Genomic DNA, 16,528 nt, shown 5'->3' with positions numbered 1-16,528 from the left:
CTACACCTCTCCCTATCTCTGTAACCTCCTCCATCCCCTACACCCCTCCCTATCTCTGTAACCCCCTCCATCCCCTACACCCCTCCCTGTCTCTGTAACCCCCTCAATCCCCTACACCTCTCCCTGTCTCTGTAACCCCCTCCATCCCCTACACCTCTCCCTGTCTCTGTAACCCCCTCCATCCCCTACACCCCTCCCTGTCTCTGTCACCCACTCCATCCCCTACACCCCTCCCTGTCTCTGTAACCCCCTCCATCCCCTACACCCCTCCCTGTCTCTGTAACCCCCTCCATCCCCTACACCCCTCCCTGTCTCTGTAACCCCCTCCATCCCCTACACCTCTCCCTGTCTCTGTAACCCCCTCCATCCCCTACACCCCTCCCTGTCTCTGTAACCCCCTCCATCCCCTACACCTCTCCCTGTCTCTGTAACCCCCTCCATCCCCTACACCCCTCCCTGTCTCTGTAACCCCCTCCATCCCCTACACCCCTCCCTGTCTCTGTAACCCTCTCCATCCCCTACACCTCTCCCTGTCTCTGTAACCCCCTCCATCCCCTACACCTCTCCCTGTCTCTGTAACCCCCTCCATCCCCTACACCCCTCCCTGTCTCTGTAACCCCCTCCATCCCCTACACCTCTCCCTGTCTCTGTAACCCCCTCCATCCCCTACACCCCTCCCTATCTCTGTAACCCCCTCCATCCCCTACACCCCTCCCTATCTCTGTAACCCCCTCCATCCCCTACACCTCTCCCTGTCTCTGTAACCCCCTCCATCCCCTACACCCCTCCCTATCTCTGTAACCCCTCTGGTAGTGATTTTGTGCACTGGAGGATCATCCATCTTAATGGAGCGCGGTGCTGTGCCATGGGAGGGCTTCACGGTGGGAGTGCTGGTGAGGCAGAGCAGAGCTAATAAATATAATTCTTTCTGCTCAGGTTCTTTGTAAGAGCACCGAGGGAATTTGTCGGGTTTATGAGGGGGGCCGTTAACTGTGGCAAATTTGCTGCCAGACTGGGAACCGGATCAGATTCCTGACAGCGGATGAGACGGTGCTAGTTCCAGGACATGCGTCGTAGGTTTCCCGGAATATGCACCTTCAGAGCTGCACGGTTGGATCTCTGCCCCCACTCCAAAGTTCGGAGCCTGCATACAGACCAAAGTCGGCCACTTGGCCCCTTGACTTTGCACTGCCCATCTCCCTGCTGGTTACAAACTTCAGACTCACCCAACTTCCTTCTCACCTTCTTGCCTTCCCTAATGGTGATCTGGGAACGTGCCGAGTTTGGGGCCTGTCCAGTGAAGTGGGAACTGGAGCCAAACAATGATGTTCTGTGGGTCAGCCCAGACAGAGGGTATCAGCCGGAAAACTCAACTGTCTATTTCCCTCCTTAGAGCTTCCAACCCACTGACTTCCCCCCTCCCCTATCCTCCTCTACCCCTAGCCCCTCTACCCCTACCCCTCCCTTTCCCCTTTCTCTCCCACCCTCACCCCCCTCTTCACCTCCTACCCCCCTTCCAATCTTGGCCCCTCTACCTCTGATATGAAGCCTGAGTATTGTCCCGGAAATGGAGGATTTACTCCAGAAAGCTATTGTGGACTAGAAAACCCGGGAGGATGTATTCCACGGATATGGGAAGCTGGGGCTGGATCGGAGGGAAGGAACAGAATTTGCCAGAATCCCAAGCGACGCCAACTCCCTACAGCCCTCTCAAACATCCCAGGGGATCCCAGATCGGGAAAACCAAGTGGACAAAGGGATGGGAGCATGTGTTCCATGCTGTTTGTCTGTGATTTCTTTCTTAAAATGTGTATTTTTTTTAAGTTACTGGTTCCTTCATGTTAACCCAGCTGGGCATGAAAGGCAGAAATAAACTGTTTACACCACAGAGAATACTTTTGTCTTTTATGATTAACTCTGGGAGTCCTGGTGCAGGATTCCCTAAAGATTAATTTGTAGTTTGCATCAGTGGTGGGGAAGGCAAATGCAACGTTCATTTGCGTTCATTTCGAGAGGGCTAGAATAGAAAAGCAAGGATGTGATGCTGAGGCTTTATAAGGCACTGGTGAGGCCTCTCCTGAAATATTGTGAGCAGTTTTGGACCCCTTATCTAAAAAAGGATGTGCTGGAATTGGAAAGGGTCCAGAAGAGAATGATCCCAGGAATGAAAGGGTTAAAATATGAGGGGTTTTTAATGCCTCTGGGCCTGCACTCCGAGGAATGAGAGGAGGATCTCACTGAAACGTAAAAGCCTCGGTAGAGTGGACGCGCAGAGGACGTTTCCAACGGTGGGGGAGTGTCAGATCAGAGAGCAAGGCCTCAGGGTAAATGGAAGTGGAATATATAACAGATGGGGAGGAATTTCTTTAGCCCGAGGGTGGTGAATCTGCAGAATTCATTGCCACAGATAGCTGTGGAGGCCAAGTCTTTGGGTAAATTCAAGACAGAGGTTGACAAGTTTGTGATCAGTAAGGGTGTCATAGGTTATGGGGAGAAGTGAAGAAATGGCGCTGAGAGGGATAATAAATCAGCTGTGATGGAATGGCCGGGCAGACTCGATGGGCTGAATGGCTTCATTCTGCTCCTGTGGTCAGCAAATGCAGTGCAAATTGACTCGTGCAGAGCTGGAGTCGGAGGGGCAAACTGGGGGAGAGTTTCAGTCTCAGAGACGCCACTGCAGTTTGCAGCAACACAATCTCCCTGTGCCTTTTATCATTATTCTGTCTCTAATATCCAAGCCAGATAGCTTAATTGACAACTGTTGTTCCTGCATCACTCGACAAACAGGGCTAATGGGTTCGATTAGCCACCGCGCACTCACGCTCTGTGTAATCTGTGCTTGCCTGATTAAGTCGTGTTTGACCAGGACCATCCTCTGGGCATGTTTTTCTCTGCAGAACAAACAGCTTGGTGTCAGAGATGAGTTGATGAAGCGACAGTGGGCCAGCTGTCCCTCACTGAATTGCCCCCACCCCTCTGTGTTGGCGGGAAGGAGGTGAGGTTTATTCCGTGCATAACCAGCACGCCCAGCTGCCCTTGGACTGAGACCCTTCCCCCCCCCCCCCCACCAGCCCCACAGCAGAGCAACAAGATGCCATAAATGGCATCTCCCCAGACTCTGTGACCCAGCCCCAGCTCTGTCGCGTTCCCAGTACCCCCAGCCGTTGTCCGAAGCTTAGCCAGGCCTGTCCGGGTCGGGTCGGGGTGGGCCTCCGACCTTCCATGATTCAGCAGGTGCTGGAAATCCAAAGCAACAAATACAGAATTGCTGAAGGAGCTCAGCAGGACAGGAAGCATTTACAGAGGGAAATAAATGGTCGGTGTTTCGGGCCAAGACCTTCCATCAGAACTGGAAAGGAAGGGGGCAGAATCCAGAATGTGAAGGGAGGACCATGTAGGGCAGTATTTCCCGGCAGGTATCCACTTTAATCCCTATCCCCGTTCCAGAATATCAGTCCATGACCTCCTCTACTGCCATGATGAGGCCAGAAACAACACCTTGTATGCTACAGCATTTCAAGCTAAGGGAGGAGGTAGTGCTGGGTCTCTTAAAGAGTATTAAGGTGGATAAGTCCCCAGGCTTGATGAGATAAACCCCAGGTATTGCGAGAACCAAGTGAAGAGATTGTGGGGCCTTTGTGTCCTTCCTTGGCACAGGCGAGGTCCTGGAGGACTGGCAAGCTGCCACAGTTGTTCCTTTGTTAAAGAAGTGAACCAGGAATAATCCTGGAATCTACAGATCAGTGAGTCTCACATCAGTGGTAGAGAAAGTTAGTGAAGAGAATTCTTGCTGATAGGAATTGTCTAATTAGGGAGAGTCAGCATAGCTTTGCGTATGACCAATTTGGCTGAGTTTTTTTGACAAGATGACGAGGTTAGGGCAGTGGATGTGGTCTAGATGGATTTTAGTAAGGTGTTTGCATGGGAGGCTCATCCAGAAGATTAAGGTGCATTGGATCCATGGTGAATCGGCCTTTTGGACTCAGAACTGGTTTGTGCAGAGAAGACAGAGGGTCCTTCTTCTAGCTGGAAGTCTGTAATTAGTGTTTTTCTGCAGGGACCTGTGCTGGGACCTCTACTGTTTGTGATCTATATAGATTACCAAGATAAAAATGTAGATTAGTAGGTTTGCAGATGATACAAAGATTGTTGGTGTTGTGGGCCGTGTAGAAGACTGTTGACAAAGAATACAACATGATGTAGATCAGTTGCAGATACGGGCAGAGGAAATAGCAGATGCAGTTTAACCTGGGCAACTGTGAAATGTTGCACCCTGGTAGGTCAAATGTAAAGAGACAATACAATGGCAAGACCCTTAATCTGGTGATGAGCAGAGGCATCTTGGGGTTCAAGTTCACAGTGGCTACACAGGTTAACAGGGTGGTTAAGGAGATTTATGGCATAATTGCCTTTATTAATCAAGGTATTGAGTTCAAAAGTCAGGAGGTTATGTTGTAGCTTTATAAAACTCTAGATAGGCCATATCTGGAATATTGCATACAGTTCTAGTCACCCCAGAACTATTGCATTCATTAGGAAGGATGTTGAGGGTGCAGAAGAGGTTCACAGCGGTGCTGCCTGGTTTAGAGGGCATATGCTGTCATGACAGGCTGTTTTCTCTGTAGCGACAGAGGCTGAGGGGGAGATCTGATAGAGGTTTATATGAGAGGCATGGATAGAGTAGGCAGATTCAGGGAGTTCCCAGGGTTGAAATGTCTAATACCAGAGGGCGTACTTTTAAGGCAAGAGGGTGCAATTTCAAAAGAGAGGTGAGGGGTAGGATTTTTACACAGAGAGAGAGATGGGTGCCTGGATTCCACTGCCTGGGGTGGTGCCAGAGGCAGATACATTAAGGACTTTTCGATCAACACATGAATGTGAGAAAAGGGAAGGATATGAACATAGTGTAGGCAGAGGGGATGGTCATCTGATAACTAATTTATTTGGTTCAGCACGGCAGTGTGGGCCAAAGGGTCTGTTCCTGATCTATCTTCTATTCTGATCACAAACAAGAGAAAATCTGCAGATGCTGGAAATCCAAGCAAACACAAAACAAAATGCTGGAGGAACTCAGCAGGCCAGGCAGTGTCTATGGAAAAGAGAACAGTCGACATTTCAGGCCGAGACCCTTCTATTCCACCTGGGTAACCTCCAACCTGATGGCACTGATGTTGTTTCCCAGCCCTGTCCTTGTAAATCCCCTCTGCCCCCTCGTTTCCAGAACAGGGAGACCAAGCCTAGAAGGGCTATGTAGGATCAGTCATTGTGTACCAGGACTGGCGAGATGTTTGAGCACAATTCAGATCGTTCTCGATTGGGATGGAATGACATGGACACATCGTAAGCACAAAAGGTTCTGCAAATGTGGGGACACACTGGAGGAACTCAGCAGGCCAGGCAGCAACTATGGAGAGGATAAACAGTCGACGTTTCAGGCTGAGACCCTTCATCAGGACGTGGCAAGCTTGGCTTTATTAGTCGAGGCATTGAGCTTAAGAGTTGGGAAGTTACGTCGCAGCTTTCTGAACCTCTGGTTGAGTTTCTTCTGGGGCATTGCGTTCAGATCTGGTTGCCCCATCATGGAGGCTTTGTGAGGGGGGGGGGGGTTTGCAGAAGAGGTTCACCAGGACACTGCCTGAATTAGAGAGCATGAAACGTAAGCAGAGTTTGGACAGACTTGGGTTGTTTTTCCCTCTCCGGAGCATCAGAGGCTGAGAGGAGACCAGAGAGAAGTTTGTAAAATCACGAGAGGCCTAGATCATGTCAGATACGTGGACAGCATCGACAGTCAGAATCTTTTCCCCAGGGTAAGAGTGTCCAATACTAGAGGACGTACATTTAAGATGAGAGAGGGAAAGTTTTACACAGAAAGTTGTGTGTGACTGGAGCAATAAGCCCCAATGGGGGACCTCGGCCCAAAAAACGTCAACTCCTTATTCCCCTCCATGGATGCTGCTTGACTTTCTGAGTTTGTCCTGCAGAGAGACGTGGCGATGCTGGGAGGCTGGAGATAGATGGGGGGATTGGTGACGGGAGACGATGCTTGGCAGGTTGGGAGCTGAAGCCTCTGGGTTACTGGTTGCCTGGAGACGCCGTTGGATGAGTTATTAACCACGGGTAACGAGGTGCATCAGCTGACACAGCTATCTTCGCCACAACAGCAAGTACACGGACCTGCGACCAGGAGCTGAAAATACAGCCGCTGGAAAAACAGGAGCACGTTCTGGGAACGCCGTTTGGAGGAGCGGGGAAGGGGGGAGGAGGGAGAAACGAGGTGGCGGAAATCGCTGGAAGGCCCCGCAGGGGCAGCCCTCGCTTCTGACCGGTGAGTATGTCTCCGACTGCGTGGCGCTCGGTGTCTGGGAGACATCCGGCCCTGCTTCCCAGGGCTCGGCATCTCCGAGGATCGGTGGTTGAAGGGGGTGACTCCCCCCCCCAACTTCCTTTCCAGTCCTGATGGAGGATCTCGGCCCGAAACATCGACTCTTGATTCCCGCCCATGGATGCTGCCTCACCTGCTGAGTTCCTCCAACATTTTGTGTGCGTTTCTGTATTTCCAGCACCTGCAGAATCTCCTGTGTCAGTAGTTTAAGGCCCTGGCCTCCCTTACCTCCCCAATGTCCGCTGTCCAACCCCTCCCCTCTCCTCTCTACTACCTGCCCAACTCTCCGGGGAATGTTGAGTCAGGGTGCGTGGCACAACCTACTCTACCCCGACCCCTATCAGAGGGGGTGATTGGGAGGGAATGGGAAGTGGGGCAATAATGCAGGAGGAGGGGTGAAATGGAGGAGCTGAGATAGCAATAGAGGAGGGGTAGGAGAGAAGGACTTGGCTCTGCTTCCTATGCAAACCCCCCCCCCCCCCCCAAGTTCTGAGATCATTGCACAGTGCAATCCCATCCATCTGTGGATCACACAAATTTAATGTCCCAGGGTTTAGGAGCCCAAGCTGGAGGGCAATTATTTGTGTGGTGACTCCCATTTGTGCTCAGCCATTCCCATCCCTACACACTCCCACCCCTGATACCACTGTAACCCCCTCCGGCCCCGACACCCCTCCCTGCCTCTGTAACCCCCTCCAGTCCCTATCCCCTCCCCGTCTCTGTAACCCCCTCCGGCCCCAACACCCCTCCCTGTCTCTGTAACCCTCTCCTCAGACCCCTACACCCCTCCCTGTCTCTGTAACCCCCTCCATCCCCTACACCACTCCCTGTCTCTGTAACACCCTTCATCCCCTACACCCCTCCCTGTCTCTGTAACCCCCTCCGGTCCCTACACCCCTCCCTGTCTCTGTAACCCCCTGCAGCCACCCCATGTCCTTGTAACCCCCTCCGAGCTATACATCCCCCATTCTATATGTAATTCTGGATTTCCAGTACTGTACTTGCAGAATCTCTTGGGGGTGGGGGGTGGGGGAGAGTTGGAGCAGGAACTCCCCATCCACCAGGAACATTGACCACATGAATCTGAATCTTTACCCCCCCCCCCCAGCCCGCTCCCCCGCCGAGTAACTGAGCTGGAACTTTGACTGCCTGTGGGATTTTCCTGTGCACAGCAAGATCCCAGGAGCCTTCCGTACTGTCGGTAGGTGGGGTGGGGATCAAGCCACCTTCTTCCCAAGCAGAACACCATTGGGAACTCTTGCACACAATGTGCTGGAGGAAATCAGCAGGCCAGGCAGCATCCGGTCAATGTTTCGGGCCAAGGCCCTTCATCAGGCCTGGAAAGGAAGGGGAGAAGTCAGATTCAGGAGGAGGGAGGGTTGCAGGTGGTAGGTGAAACCGGGAGAGGTGAGATAAAGAGCTGGGAAGTTGATTGGTGAAAGAGATACAGGCTGGAGAAGTGGGGATCTGATAGGAGAGGACGGAAGGCCACGGAAGAAAGGGAAGCGGGAGGAGCACCAGAGGGAGGTGGTGGGCAGGTGAGGAGATAAAGTGAGAGGGGGAAACGGGAATGGGGAAGAAGGGGGGGGCAATTACCTGAAGTTCAAGAAATCAATGTTTGTTCATCAATTTGCCCCTACACCACTTCCCTCACTGCCATTCAAAGCACCAAATAGTCCTAGGTGAGGCGACACTTCACCCATGAGTCAGTTGGGGTCATTTTCTGTGTCCAGTGCTCCCAGTGTAGCCTCCTGAATATCGGTGAGACCACTTCACTGAGCACCTACAAAAAGCAGGACGTCCCAGTGGACATCCATTTCAATTCCACTTCCTGCTCCTATTCTGACATGTCGGGCCAAGGCCGCCTCTAGCCACAGTACGAGGCCACACTCAGGGTGGAGGAGCAACAACTTGTATTCTGTTTGGAAAGCCTCCAAACTGATGGCATGAACATTGATTTCTAGAACTTCCAGAAATTTACACTGTACCCCCACTATTCCCTATCCTGTTTCCCTCTCTCACCTTCCCTCCTTACCTGCCTATCACCTCCCTCTGGTGGTCCTCCTCCTTCCATTTCTTCCATGGCCTTCTGTCCTCTCCTATCAGACTCTCCCTTCTCCAGCCCTGTATCTCTTTCACCAATCAACTTCCCAAGCTCTTTACTTCACCCTTCTCCCTCTCCCAACTTCACCTGTCACCTGCCACCTTGTACTTTTCCCTCCACCTTCATTTTCTCATCTCTTCCCCCGTCCTTTCCAATCCTGATGATGGGTGTCAGCCCACCGCTCATTCCCATCCATTGCTGCTCCCTGACCTGCTGAGCTCCTCCAGCATGTAGTGTGTATCTTTCAGCATCTGCAGTCCGTCCTGTGTCTATCAACTTCTCCACATCCAGTCTTCCACTCTCTTGCCCCTTGGGAATCTCTAATCTCCAGTTCAACTTCTCACTTTTTCCAAAAGCCAACCCATCCAATGAGTTGTGGGCATGGGAGTATAGACCAAGAGATCGCGGTTGGATTCGTGTGTGCGTGCATGCAGAGTTTGCACATTCTCCCTGTGACCCCAGCTGCTCGAGTTCCCTCCCACATCCCAACAATGTGAAGGGTCGGTGGGTTAATCGGCCACTATGAATTGCCCCCTCGTGTGTTGGTGAGGGGTTAGAATCTGGGGGGGAGCTGATGGAAACATGGGGAGAATAAAATGTGACGGGTGTGTATGGGTGATGGGCTGAAGGGTCTTTATTCCAGCTGAAGCCCCCCCCCCGACACTCCATCTCCTCACCACCTGACCTCTGTAAACAAGCGCACCCCCACCTCCCACTCTGTTCAGCACCAAGATCTCTTCCCCCAGTGTTTGCTGGGTTAGCCACCTTCACCAGCTTCAATTGGAAATGAAAAATTTTCATCCTTTTTTCAAAATCTCTCTATCCCTCTATCCATCTGTCTGTTTCTCTCTCTCTCTCTCTCTCTCTCTCTCTCTCTCTCTCTCTCTCTCTCTCTCTCTCTCTCTCTCTCTCTCTCTCTATCTCTGTCTCCCTATCTCTGTCCAGCTCTATCTGTCCCTATCTATCTATCTATCTATCTGTCTCTCCATTTCTCTCATCTCTCTCCATCTCTCTCTCATCTATCTCTCTATCTCTATCTCTCTCTATCTAACTATATATATATATATATATATATCTGCCCCAGAATAGGACCACCAACAACCTGCTTTTGAGCCCCCTGATGTAATCAATTAGTGGCTTTGGAATTCCCTCCCCCTTCTTTTATCATGCTCCCTGAAACCTCCTTTTTGACTGAGTTCTCCTAACAACTTTTTTAGTTATTTATGGTGTGGAACAGGCCCCTACGGCCCTTCGACCTGCGCCACCCAGCAGTCCCCCGTTTTAACCCCAGCCTAATCACGGGACAATTTACAACGACCAATTAACCCCCCAAGCGTCTGTGGAGGAAGCTGGAGCACGGTCACGGTTAGAATGTACAATCTCCTTCCAGGCTGCGGCGGGATTTGAACCTGTGCTGCTGTGTGTTGAGCTCAGCACTATGTGACCATGCCACCCAGTCTGGCTTGGGGATGTTACCTAACCACAGCTTGTGCTGCTGTGACACCGTTGGGGGGGGGGGGAGTTAAAGGGAGATTCCAAGGGCTCTTATCTGCACAATTTTTGCCCCAAATTAATGTTTGCGCTAACAACAAAGGAAATCGCAGATGATGAGAAGGTTGGTGGAGTTGTGGATAGTGTAGAAGGGTGTCATAGGTGACAATGGGACATTGAGCTGAGCTGAGAAGTGGCAGATGGGGTTCAATCTGGAGAAGTGAATCACTTTGGAGGGTCAAACGAAGGCAAAATACAAGGTTAATGACACAATTCTTAGCAGTGTGGGGGAACAGAGTGATCACGGGGCCCACGTCTACAGATCCCTCAAAGTTGCCACACATGTTGTCAGGGTTTTTTTTTAATTAGTTTTTTTTATACATTTTACAGATTAAAAAACCCCAAATCACAATAAGGAACATTAATACAGTGCAAAATTAAGCATACAATGACAATGTGATACAGAGAAAGAGAATTTTAAAAAAAGCACCTAAATTGAAGACAAGTAAACTTAGTGTCCTCCCCAAGCCCCAAACACAAAAAAAAACTCCAGACCAACCACAACACAATATAGAGAATATAAATCAGGACAATCAAACTCCCAGGCTGTGAATACACTTAGCAACAGAGGATAGTAATGCCTACTACCAGAAAAAAAAGGAGCTGAAAGCAAGGGACCGAAAAGAAAAAAAAACCCTAGTCAAGAGGAAGGTTATGAAAGTACTCGATAAAAGGTCCCCAGACCTTATGGAACTTTAGGTCCAAATTAAGAACTGAATAATGAATTTTTTCGAGGTCCAAGCAGGCCATAATGTCGTTAACATGTTGTTAGGGTTGTTAAACTGGCCTGTGGTGCATTGGTGTTCATTAGTCAGGGTTCGAGTTTAATAGCCGCGAGGTAATGTTGCAGCTCTATAAAACTCTGGTGAGACCACACTTGGAGTTAGTGCTCAGTTCTGGTCGCCTCATTATAGGAAGGATGTGGAAGCTTTAGAGAGGGTGCAGAGGAGATTCACCAGGATTCTGCCGGGATTGGAGAGTGTGTCTGATGAGGAGACGTTGAGAGCCAGGGCTTTTCTCTTTGGAATGAAGGAGGATGACTGAATACAGACGTACCAGATGATAAGACACATAGATAGAGTGGACAGCCAGTGCTAATACGAGGGGACATGATTTTAAGGTGATTGGAGGAAAACACAGGGGGATGTCAGAGGTAGGTTTTTTAGTGTTGTGGGTGTGTGGAACACCCTGTCAGGGGTGGTAGTAGAGACTGATACATTAGTGATATTTAAGAAACTCTTAGATAGGCACATGGATGATAGAAAAATAGAGGGGTATGTGGGAGGGAAGGGTTAAGTTGATCTTGGAGTAGGTTAAAAGGTCGGCACAACATTAGGGCACAGGTATCCACGTTTAGACGTCTGGATCTCCCACCCCTTCATCCTGCCACCAGCTTAGCTGGAAGTTAAGTTGAATGTTCAAAATCGATAATGGTAGATTATTCCAAAATTCCAGAAAAACACCAGAATTACGAGAGGACAGGAATTGCTGGGAGCACACGGCCAGAGGGGGACGTTTCTGGCCTTGGCCTAAGATGTTGAGCCTGTTTCTCTCCCCTGAAAAGCTGCCTGACACGGGGAGTCTTTCCAGCGCTTTCTGATTTTACCCTGCCTGCTGTCAGCTCTGACATCTTCCCTTTGCTTTTACTGGTCCACACAGCGTGGGGGGGGTCTCCGGTAAATCTCCCAGCGTGTTCTTGAAGCCCCAGTGAGGTCTATCCCACAAGCCTGAGTCCTTCGCTGTGGGAAGGATCAGATATTGAGCAGTCTGCTTGGGAATGACTGATTTCCTTCCTTAAGGGTCTTGTAGTGTAACAGTTTAAAGTGCCAGCAATCACCAACTGAGGTTCAATTCCCGTTGCTGTCTGTAAGGAATTTGCATGTTTTCCCTGTGAGTGTGTGGGTTTCATCCCACATTCCAAACATATACAGTTAGGGATAGAGTTAGTGAGTTCTGGGCAGGAGAAGCAATGAGACATTTGCGGGCTGCCTCCCGCACTGCGCTGGCTGTTGATCCAAGCAGTTGGTGGTGCGTTTCAGTGTTTGGATGGGAACATGACAATGCGTTTGTGCTTATCTTTACTGGTATTGCTTTATCATGCTCACACGTGCTGAGACACGGTGAACAGTATGTCTTGTATACTGCTCATATAGATCAGTGCCCTCCCTGAGCTAAAACAATAATTCAGAATAAAGTGTAACAGCTACTGAGAACGTACAGTGCAGGTAGACAATAAGGTGCCATATTATAGCAAGGTGGATTGTGAGGGCAAGAGTCCATCTTATCATACAAGAGGAGTCTGATAACAGTGGGGTAGCAGCTGTCCTTGATTCTGGTGGTCAGACAATGGGGGAGGGGAGAAGAGAGGATGTCCTGGGTGGGTGGGGTCTTTGCTCTACCCAGGCAGGGAGGAGTATAGACAAAGACCATGGCGGGGAGGCTGTCATTGTGGGGACAACAGGAAGAGAATCAGTGGGACAAATGGCCCTTTTATACATCGCAAGTGGGTGGCAGGGAGCAGGTACGTTTCCACCAAGGAGATGTAAGGAGTTCTTTCCATCTGCGAGCTTGCAGGTCACCCTTGGGCAAGGTGTAGCACCTGCTTAGCCCCCCCTAACCTCTCCCTGATCAGGGTCACGTGAAGCCACGGGAGCAGGTGGTGAATAGTCATACACCAAGTCCTGGTTATGTGACCACTGACAGACAATCTCTGAAGAGTATTGGTAATGTCTGGGGTCACCTGTCTTGCAAAGACACTGTCCAGAAGAAGGCAATGGCAAACCACTTCAGCAGAAAAATCTGCCAAGAACAATGATGGTCATGGAAAGACTACGATTGCCCACGTCATACAATGCGGCACATAGTGATGATAATAATGATGTACAAGTACATCACAAGGAAATGCGGAAATGGTGGGTTTACATCTCCTAAGCAATAAACCGGATCTGTGACAGCCTCTTCAGCCCAGTGCCCCTGTGGTTATGGCTGTGAGAGAGCTGGGGGTCTGAACCTCAGGGCTCGCTCTGTGGGATTAGTGTCACCCCAACATCATCTTCACCTTCCATCAGCGGCAGAGCACCCGCACGCAGCCACCGGTTCGAGTCCCGCTCCGGATACGTGAGCGCAGAGTTGCTGCAAATTCTGTCTGAGATGCTGTCTTTTCAGGTGAAAAATCCCAGCTGAGGCCCCTGTTAGTGACAGGAGAACCGGGAACAGGAGTTCACATAGATCATGAGTGATCTGGCCCTGGGCCCAGCTTCACCTACCTGCCTCTTCCCTATCACCCCTAATTCCCAGACTATGCAAAAATCTATCTCACCATCTCTTAAATATATTTTAGCTCTACTGCTTCCCTGGGCATAGAATTCTACATATTCACTACTCTGGAAAAAGCAGATATATATGTGTGTTTGTGTTTTATATATATTAGGTCGCTGAAGACTTTTGCATAGTACTGTGTTTGTCAATGTGGAGCGGAGAGCAAGTTTGTAAATCTGGCGGGAGCAAATGGTGTTGGGAATGGTGAGGATGGAGCGCTATGGGAGGGGTGCCGGGAGATGGTGCAGACACACCCAGCCCTGAGACACCAGGCAAGGTCATTTGATCCCAAACAATTGGTTTATTGATCATTACAGAATGTCTCTCTGGTGCTTCCCTCTCCCTCCCCTCTTCACAACCACGATTCACCTCTCCCTGCGCCCTTCCCACTCTCAGTCCACAATAGACCCATATCAGAAAGAGGTTTATTATCACTCACATATGTTAGGAAATTTGTTTTTTGTTGTGGTAGCAGTACAGTATAATACATAAAATTACTACAGTACTGTGCAAAAGTCTTGGACACCCTAGCTATACAGTATATATGTGCCTAAGACTTTTGCACAGTACTGTGCTAATGGAAACAACTTTCCTGCCTCTTTCTTATCTAAATCCTTTTAAAATTTTATATCCTTATATAAGATCCCTTCTTGCTCTGGGCCGTTGAACCTCTGCTGCCAGTATATCTCTCCTCAAGCAAGATCAGTCTGCACACAGAATGTATTCCAACAGCACTCTACAGTCCTGAGAGTTCTGTAATGTGGGGAGCACAGGTCAAAGTTCAAAGTAAAACTTTGTATTGAAGTACATATGTGTTATCACATACCACAAGGGGAATGAACTTACCAGTCACCCCTTGTAATGAGATTCACTTTCTTTCAAGCATTTACAGAAAAATAAAGAAATACAATAAAATTTATGAAAAACTATACACAAAAACTGACAAACAGCCAATGTGTAAAAGAAGGCAAACTATGAAAATTAAAAATAATAATAACGAGATCATGAGTTGTACAGTCCTTGAAAGGGAGTTTGAGGTGAGTGAAGTTATCCACGCTGGTTCAGGGGCCTGATGGTTGTGGGGTAATAACTGTTCCTTAACCTGGTGGTGTGGGACGTAAGGCTCCTGCACCTCCTTCCTGATGGCAGCAGCAAGAAAAGATGATGCTGCTCTCTCGTGACGGTGCTCCCGGTAAGTGTGCTGAATGGTGGGACTTGTGACGGCCTGGGCAGTATCCACTGCTTCAGGTAGGCTTCCACGCTTCCGTACCAGGCCGTGGGCATCTTGCTATACATATGGTGGCCTCCTCGTTCCCCTACAGCCTGACACTCGATTGACCATGAAGCCCCCCCAAGGAAAGGTTGGGTGCTATGGAAATGGGAGTGACCTCTTCCCTGTTAAGAGCAGCGCACACAAAATGCTGGGGGAACTCAGCAGGACAGGCAGCATCAATGGAGGGAAATAAGCAGTCGATGTTTCAGGCCGCGTTCCTCCTGTGCTTTGTGTGTTGCTCAAGATTTCCAGCATCTGCAGAATCTCTTGTGTCTATTTCTGTCCGAGCTGGGACCTCTGGTTGGCACAGACCAAGGCCATACTCTCCTCGGGACATTGGTCAGTCCTGAGGCTGAAGCTTGGTTTCAAAAGAAATAACAGAAGGGTCTCTTGTTTTACAATGGACTCTGAACGGAGCAGTGGCTCAGGGTCTTCTGGGAAAAGGTGCAGTGGTTAGAACCACTGCCTCCCAGCCCGACTGTGCGTGCATGCTTTTCCTGTGACTGCGTGGGTTCCCTCCCACATCCCGACAGTCTGTAGGGTCAGTAAATTGCCACAGCAGGGAGGTGAAGAGGGAATGTCCGGGGGGGGGGGAGGGATTCCCTGATTCCCTGATTCTTTTGGCTGCTTTCCCGAGACATCAGGAAGTGGGAATCTATATGATTCATTGCCACAAATGGCTGTAGAGGCCAAGTTATTGTGTATATTTAAAGCAGAGGTCGATCGAATATTGATTAGTAAGGGCTTCAATGGTTATGGGGATATGGGGTTGAGAAGGAAAATAAATCAGCCACAATGGGGTGGCACAGCAGACTCGATGGGCCGAATGGACTATTCTGCTCCATTGTCTTATGGACAGGGAATTATACATCTCTTAAGGATATAGTAGGCTATTAGCCCCCCTCTTGCCTGGTCCGGCATCCAACAGATCACAATCTGGGCTTTAACCTCAGTGCCACTTTCCTGCACTGACCTCATTTCCCTCAGTCCCAAAATTCTGATATATTTCCTTTGAATGACCTTCTCGGAAGGGAAACCTCAGTTTGTAAATCTTTGGAATTCCTTCCCCTGCTCAGAGAGCCGTGGGCGGCCAGCGCACTGGGTGTACTGAAGCAGAGTCCAATAGATTGTAGTGTGCCAGAGTGACATGGATGATTGGGTGAGAAAGACTCGAGGCTTTATAACCTTAATGAATGCAGAAATGGTCTCTAGGGGCCAAATAGCCTTCAACTGCTGTCTTCTTGCTTCTACCATTGGGATGGAGGTACAGGAGCCACTCCACCAGGTTCAGGAACAGTTATTACCCTGTAACCATCAGGCCCCTGAACCAGCGTGGACAACTTCACTCACCCCAACGGTGAACTGACTCCACAACCAACAGATTCACTTTCAAGGACTCATGTTCTCGGTATTAGTTATTTTTTAATGTTTTAATTTGAACAATTTGTCTTTTTATGCACATTGGTTGCTTTTCAGTCTTTATGTATAATTTTTTTGTAAATTCTATTGCATTTCTTTATTCTCTGTAAATGCCTGCAAGAAAATGAATCTCAAGGTAGCATACAGTAACATATACGAACTTTGATAGTAATTTTACTTTGACTTTTGCATTGACCGGTTCCACTCTACCTAGAAGAGGTGTAGAAAGGAGCACAGGGACCTTATCGGGATGTTTCCAAGGAAGAGGGGGCATTACTTACTTATCAGCTTTGAAAAAGTTCAATGTGATTCCTGGTGCCCCGAAGGATGACTTTTCACCTATATCTGTGACACTTCACATGCTCTCCACCTCCTCAACAGCTTTCAATGCCCTAGCCCTGACCGCCTCCTTTTCACCATGGATGTCCAGTCCCTATACACTTCTATGCCCCAGCAAGAAAGCCTTAAAGCTCTCTGCTTC

The 16,528-nt window shown here is 49.4% G+C and overlaps 2 protein-coding genes across 2 annotated transcripts in view; both read left to right on the top strand.

Moving 5' to 3' along the window:
• Positions 1-1,881, top strand: part of LOC132389348 (schwannomin-interacting protein 1-like) — a 29,724-nt gene extending 27,843 nt beyond the window's left edge. Inside the window, exon 8 of the mRNA XM_059961858.1 lies at positions 937-1,881. The gene's annotated coding sequence lies outside the window, so the exon portion shown is untranslated. The remainder of the gene's footprint in view (positions 1-936) is intronic.
• A 4,257-nt stretch (positions 1,882-6,138) lies between these two features.
• LOC132389349 (P2Y purinoceptor 3-like) overlaps positions 6,139-16,528 on the top strand; it is a 33,249-nt gene continuing 22,859 nt past the window's right edge. The window contains exon 1 of the mRNA XM_059961860.1: positions 6,139-6,325. The gene's annotated coding sequence lies outside the window, so the exon portion shown is untranslated. The remainder of the gene's footprint in view (positions 6,326-16,528) is intronic.

The sequence above is a fragment of the Hypanus sabinus genome, unplaced genomic scaffold, assembly GCF_030144855.1.
Source record: "Hypanus sabinus isolate sHypSab1 unplaced genomic scaffold, sHypSab1.hap1 scaffold_542, whole genome shotgun sequence".
NCBI classification, from domain to species: domain Eukaryota; kingdom Metazoa; phylum Chordata; class Chondrichthyes; order Myliobatiformes; family Dasyatidae; genus Hypanus; species Hypanus sabinus.
This window is presented reverse-complemented; position numbering and strand designations above follow the sequence as displayed.